This window comes from Thunnus thynnus, chromosome 10 (genome assembly GCF_963924715.1).
Source record: "Thunnus thynnus chromosome 10, fThuThy2.1, whole genome shotgun sequence".
NCBI classification, from domain to species: Eukaryota; Metazoa; Chordata; class Actinopteri; order Scombriformes; family Scombridae; genus Thunnus; species Thunnus thynnus.
This window is the reverse complement of record NC_089526.1, coordinates 29,248,192-29,271,123: the sequence shown is the minus strand read 5'-3', so window position 1 is coordinate 29,271,123 and position 22,932 is coordinate 29,248,192. Positions and strand designations below refer to the sequence as shown.

Below are 22,932 nucleotides of genomic sequence, written 5' to 3'. Positions count from 1 at the left end.
GTCAAATATATTACATTGAACTGTGCTGATTGGACAATAATTTTCCTGTGGGTTAGCGTTTGCAATCATAAGTTAGTAATACCACGATGGACAGTACAGTTATCATCCACCAGGTGTCACTGTAACTCAGTTATTCAGCAGGTCACAAGCATTTCCATGGAATTGTGGCACATGTCCTCGATTATTTATGCGTTTCCCATCTGTACTTTCTTTGGACAGTTGTACTAATGCAGGCTGTATGATTTACAGCTCCAGACTTGTTTTCTATATCCCAGGTCTTGCTGTGCAATGAATACACAGCAAGAAGTTTATTATTGAATGTGCACTGTAGCCTGATAAATCACCATAGTGAAACAGCTGCATTGTGTGCGGTTCTGATCATCATGCATCATACTCTATTCAAAGGAAGAAGGACAGCTTTGCAGGAATAAGGGACTTAGTGACATCATCTCACAGCCATTCAAGCTGTACTTTTACTTTATCGAGTGCTACTTTGCATAATGATATAAACAGAGTTTTTCTGTTTAGTACCACTATTGACTATATTCATCATGCTATCTTCACTTTTTGCGTGTATTTTTGTAAATGTTGAATTGAGAAACATGACTTTTAATGTAGATTGGTGCAAAGTTGGCCTAGTGATGCCTTAAATTAACATCAATCTGGAGAAACTGACGACCATGACCACAGGAAAAAACAAAACAGGCCTCTGCTCAGTTCATCTTTGAAAGTGTTTCAAATCTGAACCAAATTTGGAAAATAGCATGTTATTTTGTCAAGTAAATGAGTGTTTTAAGCATGCAGTTTGTGGTGTTGAAGCAATACCCCGTCCCTACTATGAAGGAATGCCAGTGCTCCTCTGAGCTAGCATGTGTTCTCTGCCTTCTGTTTAAAGTTATAGCTGTCATCTGTTTATTGTAGCTCTCACTCCACTTCTACAATTTTTCCTACTGCGCCAATTCTGTTTCCTTTCCTTCACTTGAAATAGAACACTGTCATAAATGTTCATAACAGTGAAATGTGCCATTTCATCACATCTCCCCTCCTTCAAACAGAGAGTCTTTCCAACCAGCACAGAGGAGGTCTTGTACAATGTCCTGGAACCAACAAAGCGTGAATGTGTCAAGAGGATGAGGGAGCGGACCTTTGTAGGGAATAAATGCTGTTTCTTCTCATATTGTATTCGTGGGAAACAGAACATGTCGACCCAGTCTGTCGCTTGCCTGCCCTTTTGGAAACAGAAGATCTGTGATGTGTTTGGATGAAATCCTATGAAAAGTTAATACCAGAGGTCATGCAGCAGCCTGTCCTGTATCTTGAGAATACTAAAGTAAAGGCAAATGTATTTATTTTATGTCATTTATAAAGGGGGCCTTCCACGTTTGTATTTATTTTTCTAGACAGTGGAAAGACACTGGAGAGAAAGCTCTGGTTGGGATTGGCTCTTGTCTTCAGTGTACTTTCTCCAGCTGAGCTTTTGATCATTAGAGATTCTTTTTAAGTTGGAATGTGTGGTTTTATTACATCTTCTTTTGCTTATTTTCCTGACTTCATTGTTTCATTGGACCAAACACCAATTTAATATATCACCACGGTGGCCAACTTTATAGAGGCTGCACCTCAGCCTCCTTTAATGTCTCCCCTGACACTCCAGCACAAACACTCACAGGCTCAAGATCAGCCCTTGTTAAAGCTGGACCAGACTGCGAACATATTTCATGACCGACCCAAAACAACTTTCCATGGGGATTTTATAGGATTATCCAGCTTTGACTCTTATGATGTTTGCTCATATCAGTTTATGATTCACAGAGGAAGGGTTTTGAGTAAATACATTGCATCCACACAGTTTGATAGCTTCATACAAAGCACTACTAGTACATGCCTACTGGTTCTCATGCTTTTTCATTTCAGGCATAAGTGCCTTTGTCCTGCACAGTGTAGGATCTGGCGTTGTGTACATGCAGCACATACTAAACGCAGGAATGCATGAGCATGTATGTTGTGTACACTCTGATCTGCGCCTATTAGTGAAAAAAAACCCTCAGCTTACCCTAAATTCCTGCTATCACATGATTTCCACGGTCTGGTTCAGGCTAATACTTGTTTTGCTTGGCTTTCCTTCCTAATTAGGCATTGCTGTCAGGAATCCTTGCTTCAAGTAAACAGAGTTTCTAATATGTCAGTGAAGATGTGAATGGCAGCTGTATAATTCCACCAGCTCAATCGTCACTTCCTCTTGTGTCTCTTTAAATAATGATAAACACACAGAGCTATCATGTAATCCTCTCTAGCTTGGATTAGATTTGTCTGTCTGGAGCTGCCCTGTCTGCCATTTCATCAACAAAATCTTTTATATGAATGTCTGTCCATGTGGATTCATGACAAATTAAAAATGAGAATTTTTTTTTTAATATGTATATTCATTTGATGTAGTGGATGTCATTTCTGAGACATGAATGAGCTTAGTGCTTGACTTTGAAGTATATATTGCACTCGACTTTACACCATATTTGCTGTTATCCATAATTATTTTCTCCATGCTTGGAGATTCAACTCACTTTGATTTCTCTGGTTTATTAATACAATTTATTAATGACATTTATGAAGGGCTGTTTATTTTAGCCAAACAGATGACTTGATGGTTTTATGTCTGTTTAACCAGTTGCTATGGACAAAGAAGTGTTTGAAGCTCCCAAGCTTGAAGATGACTTCAGGCCTTATACGCCCCTGATCTGTACTCAAAATATTTATTTTAATAAATGTCATACAATTTATTTGGCAAGTAACAGAATGTATACAAACAGAAATGTGATGACAAACACAGGAGAGTGTTACAGATATGTTGCACTTCCTTCTACTCTATGTCTTAAAGCACACAAAGGCCACCAACTACCTGCAGCTGGTTTGTGTTTGGGAATAATAGAATAGTGAAATAGAAATAGTTTGGATTTAGGGTTTAAATTAATAATTCAATATCAAAATTAGATTAAATTTTTGATATTTTGATTTTTATCATTATTATTATTAGTAATAGTAGTAGTATGCCCTAGTAGTACTGTTGTTGTTATTATTAATAATTTTAATATTATCATTATTACTGAATTACAGATTACATTCCAGCTGGCACGTAAAAATGTGACATATGTGCGATGCTCAACCTCGACTATTTTTTTATACTGCTAAGTTTACAGCACCTTGTGTATTCAACTTCAGTCTACAATCACAAACACGCCAGGGGGGCTAAATGTTGTAGTAAGAACAATAAAATAATGAAAGATTTAATTATCTTGAAAGTTTACCGTGGTTATACGTTTTAACAGCATTTTTTGTTTGTACGTTCAGATATTGAAGAAATATCGTTTGATATGGACAGTCAGCTCTGAAAAGTTTGGCTTTTTGCTTAAGAATTTGGATATGTGGATATTAAAATTGGTCAAAATAGTAAAAGCAAATTAATCAGATAGAGCTGCGGCCAGAGAGTAAAAAGTGAGAGTGGACATGATCAGACCACGGTAGAGAACGTTAGGCCGATGGATCGTTGGTCAAAATCTCGCGATGCGATTTGAATTTCTGTGCTAGAACGAGAGCAGCGAACAACAGAGCGAGATCTGTGCAGGCTGTTGTCGCTCGAAACCGAACGGAAAGGTGGGACCGAAGACAGAGGGAAACAGAAGTACTTCACGGCAGTGCACCGGGACTACTGATTAATTCACTTAAAATTGTTTTTTGGAAAGAAGAACATTTCCTTTCTTCGTTGTCACTGTCTCCGGAACAAGTGTCACCAGCAACAGACGGTACGTTCTCATCGTTTCTAGCTAACCTTGCTAGCCAGCTGCTAACGCTTGCTGTGTTTGGCAATGTTAGCTGGCTGGCACTCTGGTTACCGACAGCATTTCTAGTGGCTCATAGCTATATTTTGCGAACGTCATGTGCCCTATTTTCTGTCTGGACAAGTGTACCAGATGGTGATAATTAGTGAGGTAACGTAAACTGACATTAACACAACACTATGTAGCCAACCGAAGTAACGTTAACAGTCAGCCGTTATTGAGAAGTGGGAGACAAGGAGCAGTACAAACCGTAACGCCAACTGTTGGCATCATCATCATTACTTTATAAATCATACCAGCTGCTTATAATAAATGATTGCTGGACTTCAGTTTGTTGCCAGTGAAAGACGTTGAGTTGTCTTAAACCGACGTCAAGCAGTGCAGCGGTGTTTAACTGATTTACTAATGACTACCATGACAAGATAGAAACTGTAAGCAGTAAGAGAAAAAGTTGTGATTTCACAGTGGTTTGTAACGCTGTGTCTGTCACACAAGCTGTAAACTAACATGTAAAACAGAGATCGGTGTCAGTGGTGAATTTGAGAAAAGTCTCAAGTGGGTAGCTTGCTTAGGTGCTTGATGCTTCTTATTTTTGGGTAGAGAAATTGGCTAGTGTCTGTTTTGCAGATAGATTTTTCTTTATTGGGGGGTTGTCAGGTGACATGAGGATTACTTTGTCACGACCTTCAATGCTTCTTGTAATGCCTGAAAATCCAAGATAAGGGTGGAGACCTCCACTCAGTTTAGATAAAAAGCACATAAAATGCTAATGTGATTATGCAGCTCTGAGGTAATAAAGTGGATCCTAAGCAGCACTGGAACTGCCATGATCCTTGAGTCAACCTGATCAGGATCTGGCTATATCTTTATAAATAGGACTCGGATAATTGTATGCTAGGGACTTACCTGTACAAATTAAGCTTCAGTTCTTGTTTCATTAATCAGCCCCTGTCTTGATCGGGAATACAAGATAGAGTAGCTCATAGTCAGTATACAGGTGAACTGTTGATAAAATGTCTGGCTCAGGCTCAGCTACTTTTGCTAATTGAGGTCTAGTCAGGTTTTTCACTGTACAATGGTGAATGAGTTTGTTTGCATGTGGAACAAATGCGGTTATATGTATTTTGTCTGAAAACCGTCCTTTCTGTTGGGTCTGTATTGGCTGTACCAAGTTATTTAATGAGTGATCGAGAACTGTGTACAGTGGTACATTGTTGTAAATGCAAGACACTCTACATTGGAGTGGAAAATGTGTTTTACTTCCCCATCTGACCTCCAGTGTAGTTTTTTATGCTTGGCTTATCATCCTTAGCTGAAGAAAGATTGAACACTTGGTTCAAATGTTTTGGCACACACAGCAGCTGCCCTGTCATTGCTTTTTGCTGGTGGCATATCAAAAATGGGGAAGGATTATACAGCCACAAGGCTGTCATCCTCTGGGTTCTCCATACTGTGGGAACCACAGCTCGTTCCTGACACTTTGGGCTTGGTTGAAAAATGAGCCCCAATAACATCAAAGAGCCCCACAGTGCATTTCTCTTGTAGTCATTTAGTCAAGGATGTGAATTTTTGCTATGTTTAGGATATAAGGCCTCATGGACACACTTGTACACTTATAAAACTGGGCTTTATAGCCAACAGTGTTGTCACAATGATATTTCCATTTAGAAAAAAACTGTATAATAGGCACAGCTAATTAAAACCAACATTCAGTAAGCAGTTGTTGGTCTTGTAAAACTGTTTACTAAATTGTTGATGGTGAAACTTGATGTTGAGGTTACTGGCCAAATGTAATGTTTTCTGTTCTTGACAGTTTGACTGCCCTGTGTTGCCCACAGGTTAACAGTGTATTTGTGGTGTATCTGCCAAATAAATGCTTTGCTCTGTTGAAAACTAATTTCATATTCCTAGTTACAGTGGGGTCCAAAAGTCTGAGACCACTAGGCAGGATACTTCTATTTTGTTTTTCTATTTGTTGCAGATGTAAAACTATTATTTCCATTACAAATGATAGAATGAGCTTAACAATTTGAGTGAAAAGTTGAATCTTTGAAAAAATTACACAAATTTCAGAATATCTTAGTATTTGGTATGTCCCCCTTCTGCTTCAACTAGTGCAGTGCCTGATCAAAAAGTGCCTGTCTTGAATGAGCCGACTGCTTGGCCTCTGGTAATGCTGCTTGTAGCTTTCTTGAGAACCGCTCATCCAAACAACTTCACACTTGACACTGCACTTATGATGTTGCTGTTTCAGTATAGATACAGAAAAAACACCCCATTGGCTGCTGTATGTTGTAGCTATGCATCTATGCGGCCACCATATTAGAGAGGTCAAGATCCGTAAAATGTTTTTTTTAATAATATCTTTAACATCCAAACAACGTCACACTCAACACTGCACTTCCTTGGGTCCTCAGCATTACACCCTCCAAGTGTGACGTCGATTGGATGAACAGTTGTTGAGAAAAGTGAAGATCAGACACACACACATACAGAGACTACTTCCTTTATAGTTAATGACAGCATGCACTCGAGTTGTTTGTGCAAAAACTGATGACCCATGTTACCGCAGCATGATTTGACAATGTTCCAAAGAGCTTCTTGTGGTGTCACAGAATGATTGGCTTTCTCAGTCTTCAAGTGCCCTCATAAATGTTCAGTGGAGCTGAGGTCAGATGATTGTGGAGGAAAGTCTGTGACACTGAGAACTTCTTGATCTTCTTTGGTCTTCAAGTAGTTCTTGCAAAGATGTTTTTGGGGTCATTATCCTGCTGCAGTGTGAATCCTTCTCTACAATGATGCAAACCGGAGGGTACAGCATGTCTCTGAAGAGTGGAGTGCTACTTCTCTTTGGTCAGGGTGGAGTCAGTTTGGTGCAGGTGTCCAACTCCAGAGTAGGCAAAACAGCCTCAGACTTGAATATTCCCACCACCATGTTTCACTGTGGGTTTGATACACTGCAGTATCATTCTCTCTCTAGTTCATCTACTTAGATCCACCCTTCTTTTACTGCCATAAATCTCAAACTTGGATTCATAAGTAAATAGAACTTTTTCCCAGTCATCCACTGTGAAATGCTGGTATTTCTTAGCCCACCCCTTGGCCTTGTTTCCCCTCCTGAGAAGTGGTTTAGAAACTGCTACTCATCCTCTTGAGACCACTACAAGACAGCCTTCCTTTGACCTTACTTTTGCTGATTGGAGTCTTGCATTCTTTATTTAGCAAATTCTGTATCTGTGATGAAATTGCTTTTCTACGTCTCAGGGAACTAAGCTGGATGTATTGATCTTCTGACATTGTGGTCACTTTTGGTCTGCCTGATCATGCTTTGGATACAACTGATCCAGTTTCTGCAAAATGTTTCCATGCACTGCCCCTTATAAACCTTTAGTCTAGCCATGATTTGATGCTGAGAAAGCCCCTTTTTGCTTAGAATAACAAATTGACTTCTGACACTTTCATGGGTTGTTCACATTATGACCGACAAAGCTACAAAACGGACAGCGTGGCCGGCTACATTGTTGCCGTTTAAGTGTTGCTTAAGCGCTCGTTTGCGTAGTTATGTCGTCATGGGCTTGTGTGTGTCTGCCAGATGGCAGATTTCGCTACCTCACTGCCAGCCCTGCTTGCACCACAATACACAGAAGATAACGTTAGCTAGCATAGTGTCAGACAGCTAAATAACACACTACCACAGCTAGCCATTGTGCATTTAAAAATGTAACGTTATGTTACATACCTGGTACTCCCACAATAGTTGCCACCCTCTGCCAAGCTGCATTTATTTTTTTATTTGTGTCGCAGTAAAAAAAAAAGAGGGTATAGTTAAATAGCACAGGGAACTGGCTAACAGCAAGGATGACTTTTTCTTTCATTTTTTAGACGGAACAGAACAGGAGGCGGAAATGATGAAACAAAAACAGATGATTGGTTGACGTCTCATTGGAGCGCTGAAAAAAGTTGAGACCAGCTCAACTTTGATTTATAGCACGTCAAGTCTGTCATGCAGCGACAAGTGTCGGGCGTCAGTTTGTAGCTTCATGTTGCTGGCTTCCATTGAAAATGACTTGTAGCCTGTTGCTTTGTCGCCGGTGGTCTGAACACAGAGTCACAGTTCTGATGCCATGTTTCCCACCATCACAATGCTACTTAGTCATCAATGATCTTCTGGAAACTTGAGGCACAGCCATATTTATAACAGGTGAACACTGGCTGCAATTTGAGTTACTTGAATGAGCCTCTGATGAGTAGATCAACTTGAACTGAGTGTCATCTGTATGTGTACTTCAATGGAAAGGATACAACTCAAGGAAATCTGACCTTTTGTACAAAGGAGTTAAGTTGGTCAATGCCACAAATTTACTTAAATTTGATTGCTGACCTAGAAATAGTGCAAATATTACTTCTTCATTTTACATGTCATAACTTCTACTGTTTTTAAATGATTCTGAATCCTCAGACTTTGATTATTTCCAGGTTAACATGAAAATATTAGAGATTTTAAATGTGGTCTCAGACTTTTGGACCCCACTGTATATAAAACACCATGAGAAGAGGATTTCTGTACAAAGCAAAAACTAGGTCCTACATTTACTGCATCTTTTAGTGGCAAAGCTCAGTCTTGTAGCACTTTCATGTTCTTAGTTTTTCCAAAAACCTTTCCAAGACTTTTTTAGAGGGTTCTGGCCTATGTAGACATTATTAACTATTTACCCCATGTTTGGCATTACCCGTGTTCTTTGGGATGCTTCCTCTGCATATTTTACATTGAGCAGTCATCTGTTTTTGGTAAGACTAGGGTCTCAGACTATGGTCCAAGTATGGAGGATTTTGTATCCTGTACAAGGCAAGTTTGTGATTTATGATACAGGGGCATATAAATAAAAATTGACTTGTCTATGAATAACTACAAAAAAATGCAAAACCACCAATGTGTAAGAATGTTTTCTTATCAAAATGTCCCCACCATCTTTATTTGAATTTGAACTTGTTTGATGTACTTTCTCCACACTCTCTGAATTGGCTGTCATCCTACACTTTCACTATGCAATCTTTCTGCCCCTTTCTTTTCTGTAGTGTGTATTTCTTTACCCCACAAAAGGGTAGACAATTGGCATGTGGAAGGAGGTTAACTTTATTCTTTGCATTTGGTTGGCTTTTTGGGGTGCCACTTGGATAGTGCTTAAAGAAAGACTGTAATTCTGTTCTATGTTTCACCAAAATATTATTTTACCATGTAGAAAAAAACATGTAGGTAATTATCAGTATTGTTTTATTGTTCAGTACTATACATTTCTATTGGAGACTCCTCCACATCAAATTATTGTGATGAGGCCACATTTATTGTGTTTTTTGAGTGCTAAAGGCAGTCTTCCAGAGTCATCAGTGGTGGGGAGTCAGAGGCCTCCCCGGGCTTAGCAGCATGTTGTCCAGACCTGTGTGTTCTTCCAAAGAAAGGTCATTGGCCCAACGTGGCAACCTGCCCTGTGTTCTTTGTGTGTGTGTGTTTGTCAGGACCTGTGTGTGTCGTCCCTTGATTCCTCTATGGCAAACACAGCTGCAAGGCTATAGGTGGTGAAGGCCTGGCCAGGGTGCTGTCATTGGTTATGACGTGTGTCTTTCTTTACTAGCACTTATCTGGTTGTGCTTAAACACATTTGATACATCGAAGAAGGATGGTGGTCTGGTCGGTCAGACCAACTCCTGAGGTGGTTGGTGGTTTGTCAAATTTGTTAAATGTAAATTAAAGGATCTTGTCAAGCCACAAGCTGTATGTTACTCCCAACTCCTCCAAACAGGATGTCATCCAAACTGCAGCGCAGAATTACTCAGTAACTCAGCACAGTGTGAAGGATCTCATGTCTTTAGCCAGCATTTAGTGCTACTGACAGTTTTTTAATGATCTGTCATTCGCTGCTGATTTAAATTTGCAGTTTAATATTTGCTATTCCCGCCCTAATTAGTCATGTTGCTACGCCTGTCAAGCTGTCCATTTTAGCACAGTACTAATGCTCTTTATAACGATAACATTTGCTGATTTGGTTTCGAAACAATGGGTACTTGATTTCAGAAAGAAGTTGCTAGCAGATTGAGTCAGCTGTAGCTAGCTAGCCAGTTAAAGTTACCTCTGTGAGTTGGTTGAAACTTTGGTAGACTTTTTAATGATTCCAGCTAACTTGTTTGAAAATGAGAACTCTGCAAAAGTGTCTTAAATATGCATTTGATAGCTACACATACATGATACCATAATGACTCAGCATTGTGTGATGATGCTGAAGATGCTAATGACTGAGGCTAAAGCTTACACGTCCCAGACAAAATGTTGGTATCCTCACCAGTCCATGATCCATGTAAACGATGTAGAAATAAATAAATAAAGAGCTCTTGCTGTTGCTTTTGCAGGATAGAGTGAGTTAGTCAGTCATTGCATCATGCACAAGTGCCCAGCCCACATTGACCAAAATATAGTTGTAGTGTTGAAACATTTGTCAAACAGACAAGAACAAAACTTCTTACTTTACATTGTAAACAAGGAACTTGGCCATCTCTACCAGGCTCTACAAATAAAATCAGCCACACAAAAGGTTCCCTTCCTGAAACACAGCTCAAGTTTCTTATAATCATTCATCCAGAAAAATTCATCAGACACTAAGAACATCTTACTAAATCATGTAGTCCTTAAAGGTATACTATGCAGGATTTTACTAAAAAACAATGTAGACTCATACAAAAGTAATCCCTCTCAATCATCACTTATGACCCACTAGACATGTGTGGCAGTGTATTTATCTGCAGAGACTCTGCCCTCTGCCTGTATTTTCTTATTTTCTTATTGTTTTGCTGTGTTTGGGACACTTCTGGGTGTCAACCTTTGGGCAGCGGGTGCGTAGCCTTGAGCCAATAACAGCGTGCAGGGTGTGAGGTCGGGACTTGTAGCTTAGTGACCAGGTTACATTGCACTCTCTGTCTCTCTCCTCTGCTCCGCTCTGCTCTCTGTCTCTGTGTCATGGATGTATAAAGAGCTGCAGGTCTGTGTGTCTGCTTGACCGAGGGCAGGGCTTAGCTACACACACACACAGAGCAGAGAGGCCACAGCAGACAGGATGAAGTTCTGCATTCACACAAAATCCGGCAATGCGGCACCTTCCCGCAGAGTTGTGTGGAGGTGTGGTCTTGTTTATTTGTGCTTTAGAACGGAACCGCCCCAAAACAATCAGAAAATAATGTTTTATTTATCTGATTCACAGCTTTGTTCTGGGCAGCGCTGCTCACTCTCTTCATTCCCCCTCTAGCTCACTCAGCCACTGCTGCTCTCTCTGTCTCTCTCTCTAACTCTCTGTGTAACTGTGCACAGGTCTTTGACTTTTGGATAAATTCTGCATCATGTAAGGCTCTAGACTGTAGTTGTTTTTCATCAGACAATATGTTCTTAATTCAGCCCTTCTTCAGTATGATATGAAAAATGTAAGATCAGCCTGTTATTTCTCTCTCACATAACCTTGCTCAGAAGCTTACTATAAAAAAGCATACCTGTACAACAACGCTATGGTTATACTTATGCTTAATTGTTAGTATTTTCAAACAACACAGTATATCATTTTTACAAGGGAAAAGATTTTAAGGATGAGGACTAAGTGATCAGTTAGGCAAATGTTTGCCAAACCCAACAAAGAGCAGGAGACAGCTAGGCCTGTCACGTTGTCCCAGAAATTATTGTGATAAATGATATTATTGTCATTTTACGACCATTTTGTGCCACAGTTGCAGTTAACATGGTAACACTGGTTCAAATAAAGTACTTTTATAATAAAGTTAAATAAAACACTGTCATAATAAAATCTATCAAAGCGGAACCACTGGTGCTTTTATTCTTAAGCACTCTACTCATCTTGGGCAGAAAGTGTTGATGTACTTGCTGTGAACTTGAAGCTTCCAGTCAACAGCCGGTTAGACAACAACAGTTAACAGTTAAACGTGAGGATTTATTCACTGCGAGTGGGAAACTGGCGTTCTCTGTCTAGAAGCAGGTGAGATTGGGAGATTGACACTAAAATGAGAATAGCTGGTCCACTTTAAGTGGGCGTGGTCAGGTTAGGCTAAGCTGCAACATTAATTAACTGACACACTATGGTCTATACTGTACATTTACTGCCAGACTGACAACTTACCGCTAACCTTTTCCTCAGCTGCGCCCGCATTCACTGTCACTTTCTTCCGCTCGCTCTCGCTCAACCACACACTCGCTACGCACACAGATTACGCATTGCTTCCTTAAAGGAACTATGCTACCAAGAGTTTCCTAGGCAACGACATAAAGATTGGCTCATGTTTTGGAACAGCACTGCACAGAAGCTCCCAAATGCTATTGATTTCTAAATGAATAGATATTTGGAGTTATTTTGGCATTAAAAACCCTGTGGTGTTTCTGCTGTCAATGACATATGACAGACCCATAACACTGACCCAGTGCAACACTACTATTATAATATGCTCTGCTATCTCTGTAGTGAAACGATACAGCATCTCCCCGTCCCCATCCACTCTCTGTGATGTTTCTCTGTCTCCATCGTGACTGTTGGCTTTTCACTCTGCCTTTGAGTGAAGCTGTTTAGATAAATGAACGATAAATACATTTGATTTCCGACGTGGTCAGATAGCACATCGTAAAAAGCAATTATGAGAGAGAAAAATGTAGTTTAAAAGTAAGAAATTAAAAGTGGTGGTTTGGTCCCTCTGACTGATATATTTTTTTAATTTAACCAGAAACTCCCTTGAGATTGAAATCTCTTTTACGAGGGAGACCTTGCCAAGACGCCACATCAGTTACAGTTTAAGTAGAAATAAAACACAACAGATAGGGAAAACAAACATCAAACACACAAGAAAGAGACTAAATCCAGCTCAAATAAGGCGGTTGCAATTCTCAGTTACATGGCCTTTAAAATGTTATATTATATATATTATTATATATGACATCATTAGATTATTAATACTGAAGCGTCAGTGTTAGAGCAGCATGTTACTATTGTAACTGCTGGAGGTGGAGCTGGTTTCAACCCCTTTATTTACAGTTAGACCATAAATCAGCATAAAACAGCTGTCAGCAGGTCCTGAGTCCTTGCAAGAAACAGAAAAGTTGTTTTCTTTTTCCACTGCAGCACAACTTAACCGTTTCAGTAATAGTTATGACCAGTGAGCCATTGTTGGACGTTTACATTTTTCAAATGACCAAAATGTTATTTTCTACCTTTTCTTTTTTTTCCTGCTGTACCGATATCATACCCAACCGTGAGCCCAAAACGGAGGTACATACCGAACCGTGAATTTCGTGTACTGTTCCACCCCTACTGTACATCAACTGAAGGTTTTCTTGTACCCGTCTCTAGCTCAGATGTTCCAGTGAAGCAAATTCTCCATTGTCCCTATGTCTCTAAGGTGGGAGGGGAAGTTTGAATCTCTCAGATGCTTGATGACTGCTCTTTTTTTCCTATCCTGTTAAACTGTAAAACAGCAGTCAGTACTTAAGTGCAAACTGAACTGTCAGCTGAACAACAAAACATACAACTCCTTCAGGAGCAACCATAGCTTCATACTATTCAAGAGACATGTGCAAGTTAAAGACAGGAAAGAAGATCTGTAAGAAGTCTTAAAATGAGGAGACATAATACATAGTTACTACATGAGTTATTATAACCAGAGATATTGAAGGGATGGATACTTTGGTATTAATGGTATGGCGAAATATCTACCAGTTGACAAATATCTTTGACAAATATCTTTATATGGTCATGCCCAAAATTACAGTTATAGTTGTATTTTTTGCTTCTTCTCTCAGGGTTACCAGGGGAAATATATCACATACTCCCAATTTACCATTTCATTCCTTCATATTTCACACCCTCTTCCTGAGCTCTTAGCTCTCTCAGCTGAGCAGAAATGCCAGGATGCTTACCTCATTTCCTCCCCTCTCAAGTGAAGTGAGGGAGGAAAGAGGGGAAGTCTGGGAGGAGGGGGGCAGCTGGAGACTGTACTGGCTTTGTTGGGGTTGGAAACTTTTCCTTTTCTTCTCCCTGTCGGCTTGCCTTGCCTCTCTTTGTACATTCAACAATGGCTTCCCTGTTAACACTGCTATTGTGCTTGCTGTATGCACCCTTTTTTTTCTTTTGTCTGTTGTAGCTGCAGATCCAAAACACATTGCATGACCAGGTTTTTGATGATTTGTTGCCTATAGGCAACAATCTGAGCACTAGTGCAAGGTTAAACCTGTCATTTAGATGTAGCCATTGACCACACCCTCAGTTTTCAGCTTGCTCCACACTTTAGTAGAGAGAGAGAGAAGAGAGAGACACTGTTTGACTTTCATCCCACATCAGTCAATAGCTGCTCAGCTTGCCCGCCAGGAGGTTGCTCTGTGTCTGTTCATGATGCAGTGGAAGCCTCACTAATGCATTGACTGTCCCCAGCCCCATAGAAGCTCAGGAATGTGCATAGAGGCAGCATTACACAGGAGACAGGCAGGCCAGGAATGCAGCTGGAGTGATACTAACTGGATGACTACACTGGCTCAGCTGCTGCATGTTTCACTGTTCACATTTATCTGTCTGCCTGTCTGTCTCATTCTAGCCTGTCACCACTGTTGTGTCCCTGTCTTGATCTTGTATACCTGTCCATCTATCAGTCCCTCTTTGAACCTATTATGTCTTTGCTTGTGCCTAGATGTATCTCTATCTCCTTGTATATCTGTGTCCTTGTGTTTGATTTGTGCCGCTTCTATATGTGTTCCAACAATGTGTAATAGGATAACAAATCTCACATTGTGTCGCTGCACCACTGCCATGGCAGGCAGTAGTAATACAGACCTCACATTCTCTTTGTGGGTGGTTTCCTTTGCCCCAGTCATATGTAACTCCACACACACGCTGCTTACCGCTTATAGAAACACGGCTCACTAGTGAGTCTCTGCTAGCTAAGTTTAGACTCGGTAGAATCCCAGGTCTAATTATCAACTGAGTGGAATGGCAGGCATTCTTCTGCACTGCTGAGTCACCCAGGGTGGTCCTCTCCTTTCTGTTAGATTAAAGAAAGGTGCTGCTTTTACCTTCCCTGGCCTAGAAAAAGACAAGGATTGGATATGGAGAGGTTTGCCCTTTACAATTTCCATTTAGAGTTGGTCTAACCAGGCTTATCTTTAACCAGTGTGTCAACATAGTTGGAAAATAACTCAATGGGAACCTTAAAAGGTCCTTTAACTGATTGTTTGTTTAGTAGGTTTGTTTTATGTGTGTGTATGTTATTGTATGAATGAGTCATTTTCAAAGTAGTTGAGTAAGAAGCTCCCAGTCCTTTCATATTCAGTGGACCACTTAACTCTTTGCAACACATAGGTTGTTGAAATGTGTTTTTGTTTGCTAAAGCTGATAGTATAGAAACTGTTACGGAGAAGACAGTGATGGTCAAATGACCTCATAGGCCTACTTTAGCTGTGGTGTTCAAGTAAATGTTATACACATCTTATGAATATTTGATATGTGCAATGTATCACTTAAAGCATACCAATTTTTAGGAAAGTTTAAAATAGACCATGAGGGTGTCAGACCACATTTTGCCATGATAAGTGGGGTCATCATCATTACAAAATTGCTGATTTTCAAAATGTATATGCCTGGTGTACTTTGTCCTTCACTTGCACCACTGTCATCAAAATTTTACACATTTGAAATACTTATTTTCTCATTGTATGCTCTGCAGCTTCACCGCTCTTTAAGTAGTTTGGGGCTAAATCCTTTATAATATGAACCTGTCCTGAATATTTCTCCACATTCATGTAGCTGGATTTCGTCAGACATTTAATGCAGGGGAAGATCACAAATCTACACTAAATCTGTGTTGCGTGTAAAAGTTGAGCGTACCATGGTTCTCGGCGTGTGCTCAGTGAGAGTTGTACTCTCCCAGGCTGCAGTAGGTCAGCTGAGGTCAGTACTGGATCTTTTCGTCTCTGGAATGCCTAATGAACTCTGTCCCCAAGGAAAGCTCTGGCACGTCTACCAGCTCTCATCTTTCTATCTGCTTTCTCACTTTGTTGTTCTTCATGATGCACACGCTTACGCACACAGAAATTCTCACCACACTCTTATCTACAGTGTTCTGTATTACTCATTTGTATCATACCCCAGACCTACTCGCGTCAGCATTGAATTGGTGATTACCCAAGATTACTGATAGCCTTTTTCTAATTAAGTAGCGTGGCCATTGCAGTAGTCAAACTCTGTGTCTAGCAGTATAGCACTTCTGTGCCCTCCTGCATATGCTTTATTAGACTACTGCAGTATTGATATTTTTTCCTTATAGCACAAATTAGCAAAGTCATTCAAACCATTGCAGTAACCGCCATAAAAAATGATTTAAACCTTGGATGTTATAAAATAATGGGTTCCTAAATACTGTATTGTCCTGAAAATATACTACACTATAGACAGACTTTAAGACATTCGTGAGCCTAGCAACATTAGGGCTATAAACAACCCATAATGCAACACTCTGTGTAGGACCGGTACTTTATCCATTCAAAAAGAAGATCAGATGTTGTGAACACGTAATTGTCTTGCCGTTAGCAGAGTATGTATGCAAATTAACCTATAGACCAACATGCGTAACTGGTCAAAAATATTCTCGGCAGTCAATCCTTTAATGGTCATCAGACACAAGATTAAAGATGCTATAAAGTGTATGTGCACTGAGAGATTTAAAATGTTTACTTTTGCATTCAAGTGACTTCCTGTGTCTCCTTTATGGAATGCCATCACTACATTGTTTTATGGTGGGAAAACTTGCATTGACCCTTTGGTTTCCAGTTTCCCTTTATTACAGTCTGAAAATCAGCCTGCAGGGACCTAAAACTTGCTTTAATCTGTCACAGTGCACATGTCATCACCTGACATTTTTGTCAAAGTTATGTTGTTGTTTGGCACAGCTGCGAGTAGAAACTGTTGTTATGGCTGGCAAATTGCATTTTCTTTGCCATTTTTGGATATATTAAAAATATATATTTGGATTGACTCAACATACACAATAGGAACTGTAAAAAACAGTTCTTTCCTTTAAAGTAAGACAATTAACAGGTGGCGTTTTTCAGAGAGATTGTGATCTCACCTATGACCTCAAATGAGATCAAGAATTTCACTGTTTTTCCACAACACAAATGTTTTGTTCCTTGGAACCTCATGTGGTTTTCACTAATCGGTTTTGGACAGTTTCTTACAGCAGCTAAGGACAGCCTGTCAAATGTGGGTGCTTTGTCTTGCATCAGGTGTAAACAAACTCCTTATTGATATTTGGGGGATGTGTAGTCAAAGAAGGAGGGTGTGTGTGTGTGTTACACACTTGTTTACGTAGGTACATGTACACATGCATGTTTAACTGCAAGTGAGTGTGAATGGCAGATGCTGATCATCCTCAAAAGCTAGTTTTAATTATTAGCGGATGGGCTGGCTCTACGTTGTGTTCAGTTTCATATTTTCCTTTCTAATGTTTATGCAATGTGCTCTGATTGAGGTTATTCATCCTGCTGTAACAAACAGTATTATTGAGTAGACTGTTCAGACTTTACAACAGTCCACAGCTGGGACAAACCTCAGAACACCATGCATAGATCCTTTGTTTCTTTGCTTTTCACAATGGTATGCATGCACAGTTCAGATTTGTTCTTCTATCCAGTGTGCACCATCATTTTATTCTCATGTCATAGTCATCCTGTGGAGTGTGTCTGTTCTACTTCTGGCCTTACCTTATGTCCCACAATTGGGAAATTCAGTTTCCCTGCAGGGGATCAGTAGTTTCCACAACTACAAAAAATTGACATTTCATCATCCAGTGTCTCTCTACAAAGTTTGATCTCAGCACCAATATCGCTCATATCTGTCAGAAAATGTACTATGAAAACTGATCCACAACAAAGTGTTTTCTTATAAGCCATAAAAGTATGTTATTTGGTCCTTAGTGCGCAGCTACATTAGTGAGCCAACACTTATGGGTGATGAAACATAATCTGTTATTTGAGAGGTTTTGGGAATGTTAGGTGATTGAGACCACTCTTACTTTCTCTTCCTTGTCTTTCTGCCCATTCTTTTTCTTTTTAACATCTTTGCTAGCTTCCTCTTTAGTACTGTCACTTCATTTATGAGGAGGAATGTACTGTAGCTGTGAAAAAAGCTGTCAAATGACAGAGCAGGATTTTATTTTGCGAGAGCTAACAATTCTTCACCTCTCTGCACCTTATGGCCATTTTCCTGACCCTCCATCGTTATTCATCTCTCCATCCTTTTTATGTCTTACTCTTTCTGTTACTTCTTTTCGAGCCTGTCCTCTCACCTTTTCCTTTATTTGTCTTTCTCTTCACTCTTTCTGCCTCTCTGAGCTCTCTCTCACAGAGTTCAGGCGGACTGGACAGATTTGGATTGTGTTAATGTACTTAAATCAGCACGCTGAATGAGAAAAGCCTTTACTGCTGACCACAGCCCGCAGCCAATGAGCTGACATAGGTGTTTCATTTTGTGAGTGAGACCTAGCCAGAGCCTTCAGATCAGACAGCTGGCCTAGTCTACTTGCATCATCACTCCTCTCATCGCACACACACGCACGCACAGCTATCTGCTCAACAGCGATAAGCTCAGGCAGTCACTTCTTGGCAGATTTTAGACGCAGTGGTAGCCTTGTGACAGACATCAAGGTCAGGATAAAGCACCTGCCCTGCAATCATCTTTTCATGGTTGAATGAATACTATTAGACTTTCACATTCTGTTTATACCACACACTGCACCCCTATATTCCAGTTTCAGCTGCTGTCCTTACCTTTTTTTGCATCCCTGTACTTTGTAGCAAAAATGTCAGGAACTTTGACAAACTGTGTCTACCATGTTAGGTGCATATGAAATGTGTGTACAGGAGAATACCAAGTGTTGACTTGTATGTGTTTACCCCATAACAAGAGAGGAAAAGTCACGTGTGTGTGTGTCTATGGGAGAGACGTTGTTCCTTAATCCCGTGCCTCCTTCCATATGTGCTGGAGATGCTAAGGCCAGCCCTGCCCACCACATCAGAGTTTCCTGTTTTCATTGCTGGTCAAAGTGGAGTCAGGGCTGTGGAACAGAGAGGGGATAACTGTCTCTCGCCTTCATATGTGTGTGTGCGTGTGTGTGAATGAGAGGGAGAGAGAAGAAAGAGGGAGGTTGTCTGGAGAAAGAACAGCATGTGTTTCAGAAAAGCAGAGAAGTGTGGTGCTGGTAGTGTCAGTGGTTTGGTTGCAGCTGCTGCGCTCAGTGCCGAGTGCTGCTTTCTGCTTTTGATCTTTTGGTATAGTGTTGCAGATTGAAAGATTTCTGTTGGTTCTGTTTTACTGCATTTGCTGTAAGTGCTGGTATAGTATGCACATATACAGTATGTGTTAGAGAGCATGCTCTGTACACCTCTCTAGTTGGTGTGGGTAGTTTATGGATGTGTGTGTGTCCTGTGGCACTATTCTGTGTGTGTTTCCACAGCATGGTTCATTGCCAAGGTGTAATCAAAGGCACAGATAAACACACACATACTCATTCAGGGATGGACACCCAACATGCAAGCTGGACCTTAATAGCAACACTCTCCTAAAATAACAGACATTCCTTCTCTGCCTCCCTCATCACCACTTCCAGAACCACTAAGCACAACACTGTAGAATCAGAGAGTACAGTGGTGTAGCAAGCAGTGGTACAAACCATTGGTTTACCCTTGTTACCCATCCCCTGAACAGTGTCATTGTTGGACTAATAATGTTTTTCAGCCCTTCTCTTTGGCCTGAGTGTGGATGATCTTCCTTCTCAGATGCAGTTTGACATTGCTCTGTGGGTTTGTTGAAGGGGTGGCCTCTGAAGACAATCAGTGTTTATTGTTTAATGATTTCCTCAGAAACGGTACATGTTACTCCTCTTTCCTTCTGGACAAAGCTCTCAAAGCAAATCTCCAGAAGGCTGTGTAGGAGACGGAATTACCTGGTCAGTACAGATGTTCATTTCAAATCCAATCTTTTTTGCATGCAAGGACCTGCCTAGCACAGTTTCCATATTCTCTCTAGTAAAAAAGGCATCAAGGTGATCTTGAAACAGTGTCATTTTATAGATTGTTCTGAAGGCTCCATTGATTATATTTCTATTTTGTTGGTCATTCTGCGTCAAATCAGACAGAATCCAGGAAAGTGGTTGTAGCACTGTTTCAGATTTTGTTCAGAGTTTGTCTATATAATGTTTGGGTCCCAAAACTAAGGCCTGTAAAATATTTTTGTTCAATTTCAATGTTTTCATATATTCTGGCTCTTGATATTTTTTTTTAATTTTTACACTCTCAAAAACCCCTTGTCTGGGAGCCATGTTTGGGCATTAATGTCTTGAAAAGACCTTGGTTTTGTGACCCATTCATGATATAGACAAGGTTTGAACAAAATCTGAGACGGTGCTGCAACAACCTTGTCTGTTTTGTCACGGAATGACGCATGTAGGATTTGAGTTGGCTAATCACAAATGAGGAAACAATAATGCAATCAATTAGGGCGATATGACGATATATATTGTTTGACGATAGAAAAACGTCTATCGTTTCATATTATGCTCTATTGTTTATTTTGTTGTGTCACAAATGACACTCTTTACGACAATATTTTTCGTCATTTTGATGATTCACGGCATGAATGCAGGCAGGAAATTTGCATGAAGGCAACACAAACAAACACAGACTGAACGTGACACAGAACGGAGTAATTCTGAACAGGAGAAGGACTCCAACCAGCCAGGACTAAACGAGGAGCTCGTACCTGAAAGAGGGGCTACTTCTGTCGCATCGATGTGTTTTGGGTATGAAAAGTCTGACACGGACCAGAAAACCTTATTTTGCTAATTATGCTGCAGACTGGTCCCCACAACAGACTCAAACACCACTAACCTCTTTCACCACCTATGCAAGAATCATGTCAAACATTATGTTTCTATTCAAATTTTTGTATTTATAGATTAATAATATGTATTTTGCACATGCTTAATTGAAAATTTGCACCAAGGTTCTAAATACAAGGAGAAAAATGATCAAATATCTGTCAGTACCTTTTATTCGTTGAGTATATAATTCAAAATGTAATAAGAAATAGGACTTTCCATGTAGTCATTTTCTATAAACTTTTCATTCATTGAATTTACAGAAAATGTGCTATATCGTAATATGTATCGTTATCTGGATATGAAATGATTTATATCGGGAGAGATTTTAGTCATATTGCATAGCCCTACAGTCAATAATGTTTACTTTAATGTTTTGTCTTTTACTGTAGCTTTTGAGCAGTGGTGTAAAGAATGTATGCATTATTCAAATGAAAACAATAGCCCTAACCCGCAAAATCTGGTATTGGACAGGCTGTAGCTTCTTTTGCCTCTGCAGCTGTACACTGTTGTAGTTCACACAGTCTCTCTCTGTTTCCCTCTCTTTGGCTCTTTGTTTCTTTCACCCTCTCAAATGTGTGAAATTCTCAAGTGGACAGAACACTTGTCAGATTGATTCAGAAGCCATCTGACCTGATATCATTTTGTGGAGTGACTAGACACATAAACGCGCAAATACCCACTTAAACATGGACACAGTACAGAGGAGTAATTATGTTTTGTCATACAGGAAATTGTGAAATTAACTCATCTACTTGGCAATGCAGAAGAGCCTGCCTTCTTACCAGGCCTTTTAAGGATAAAAAATGTAGTCCTCAGTGTTGTGAATTGTCTTTGTCTTTTTCTGTAATAGTTTGTCATAGGTGTGATCTCCGTATTGGCAATTATGTCCATACCTGCCAAGTTATGCTTGAAAAAAACATTGACCCCTGTCTACCTATTATGCTCATTTGCAGCTCTATATTTTTATTCTGGTACTCCACTAGAGTAGCTTTTCATGATTCACAGTTCAAACTTCTTATTTATCTTATACTGGCCTTTTATACAGCCCCTCAGTTGAGCCTCTGTTTCTTAACAGACAGTCTTAGCTCCTGTCTCTTTAAGGCCCCCCTCCAGAAAGTTGTATCAGAGTTGTGTTATGTTACTGCTAATGAAAACCCAACATTTACTACTTTACTGCTTTGTATTAAATGACTAAATAATGGGAGACTTGTATTGTTACAGGAAATGAAACGTGTTCCTCACCGCGTTAGCAGAGCTTGGTTAGCTATGTTAAAAACCAGAGAGTAGAGTAGAGTAGAGTAGAGCAGCGGGACGACCGCCTGAGGGACCTGTCCCTCAACTTGACTGACAGCTGCCCCACTGCCAATAGCCAAGTGAGCTGCGATGGAGGTAAACCAGCCAAAACCAGACAGTAACTAGCAGCTACAGCTGGTAGTGAATCACAAATGAAAACAAACATCAGTGTCTTCTATCAGAAACTGCTGCGGTCACTCAGCTCGTCTGACGGAGCTTTGAGAGCAGCTGTCAATCACAGCTGTCAGTCACAAGCCCTTTTTATATCGTCAAATAACTAAAAAGAAACTTATCAGAAAAATGAGCACTTCAACATAAAATGACAGAAACCATCTTTTGGAAAAACATGCACTTTGATTTTTTTGTTTGGCTCACATCCCATCTGCTAACATGGAGGGGGCCGGACTTATATATCAACCAGCCACTGCTGGGGGTGATTGAGATGTTTTGGCTTCACTTTTTGGGAGCTGTCATGTCGTCCATCTTTATATACAGTCTATATTATTGGCTGTTTATTGCTGTTCAACTAAAGATGATCCATTCGTACAACAACCAATTGTGATTTACACTTGTACCCTGAATTGCTGGTGCATCAGAAACCCATCCACCAAGGCAAACCCTCCTCAACTCTTGACATGCATTATCTCACATTTCCTGCCGTTTCTCACTATCAGCAGAGGACGGTCTGGAACCAAGCCTTGTCACTGTTGATCTTCCAGACAGATCAGTGCGCTGTCTCTCTGCGTCAATACAGTCCAAGGTTGTCAACCTTCTGTCCTCTGTTCCCAGATCTGTCGCTGACTGACTGACTGATGGCTATGCAAACTTGCACTTTGCCAGCTGTGAT

General features: G+C 40.2%; 1 protein-coding gene across 1 annotated transcript in view; it reads left to right on the top strand.

Moving 5' to 3' along the window:
* The first annotated feature begins 3,585 nt into the window (after positions 1-3,585).
* LOC137191925 (E3 ubiquitin-protein ligase RNF19A-like) overlaps positions 3,586-22,932 on the top strand; it is a 37,035-nt gene continuing 17,688 nt past the window's right edge. The window contains exon 1 of the mRNA XM_067602420.1: positions 3,586-3,797. The gene's annotated coding sequence lies outside the window, so the exon portion shown is untranslated. The remainder of the gene's footprint in view (positions 3,798-22,932) is intronic.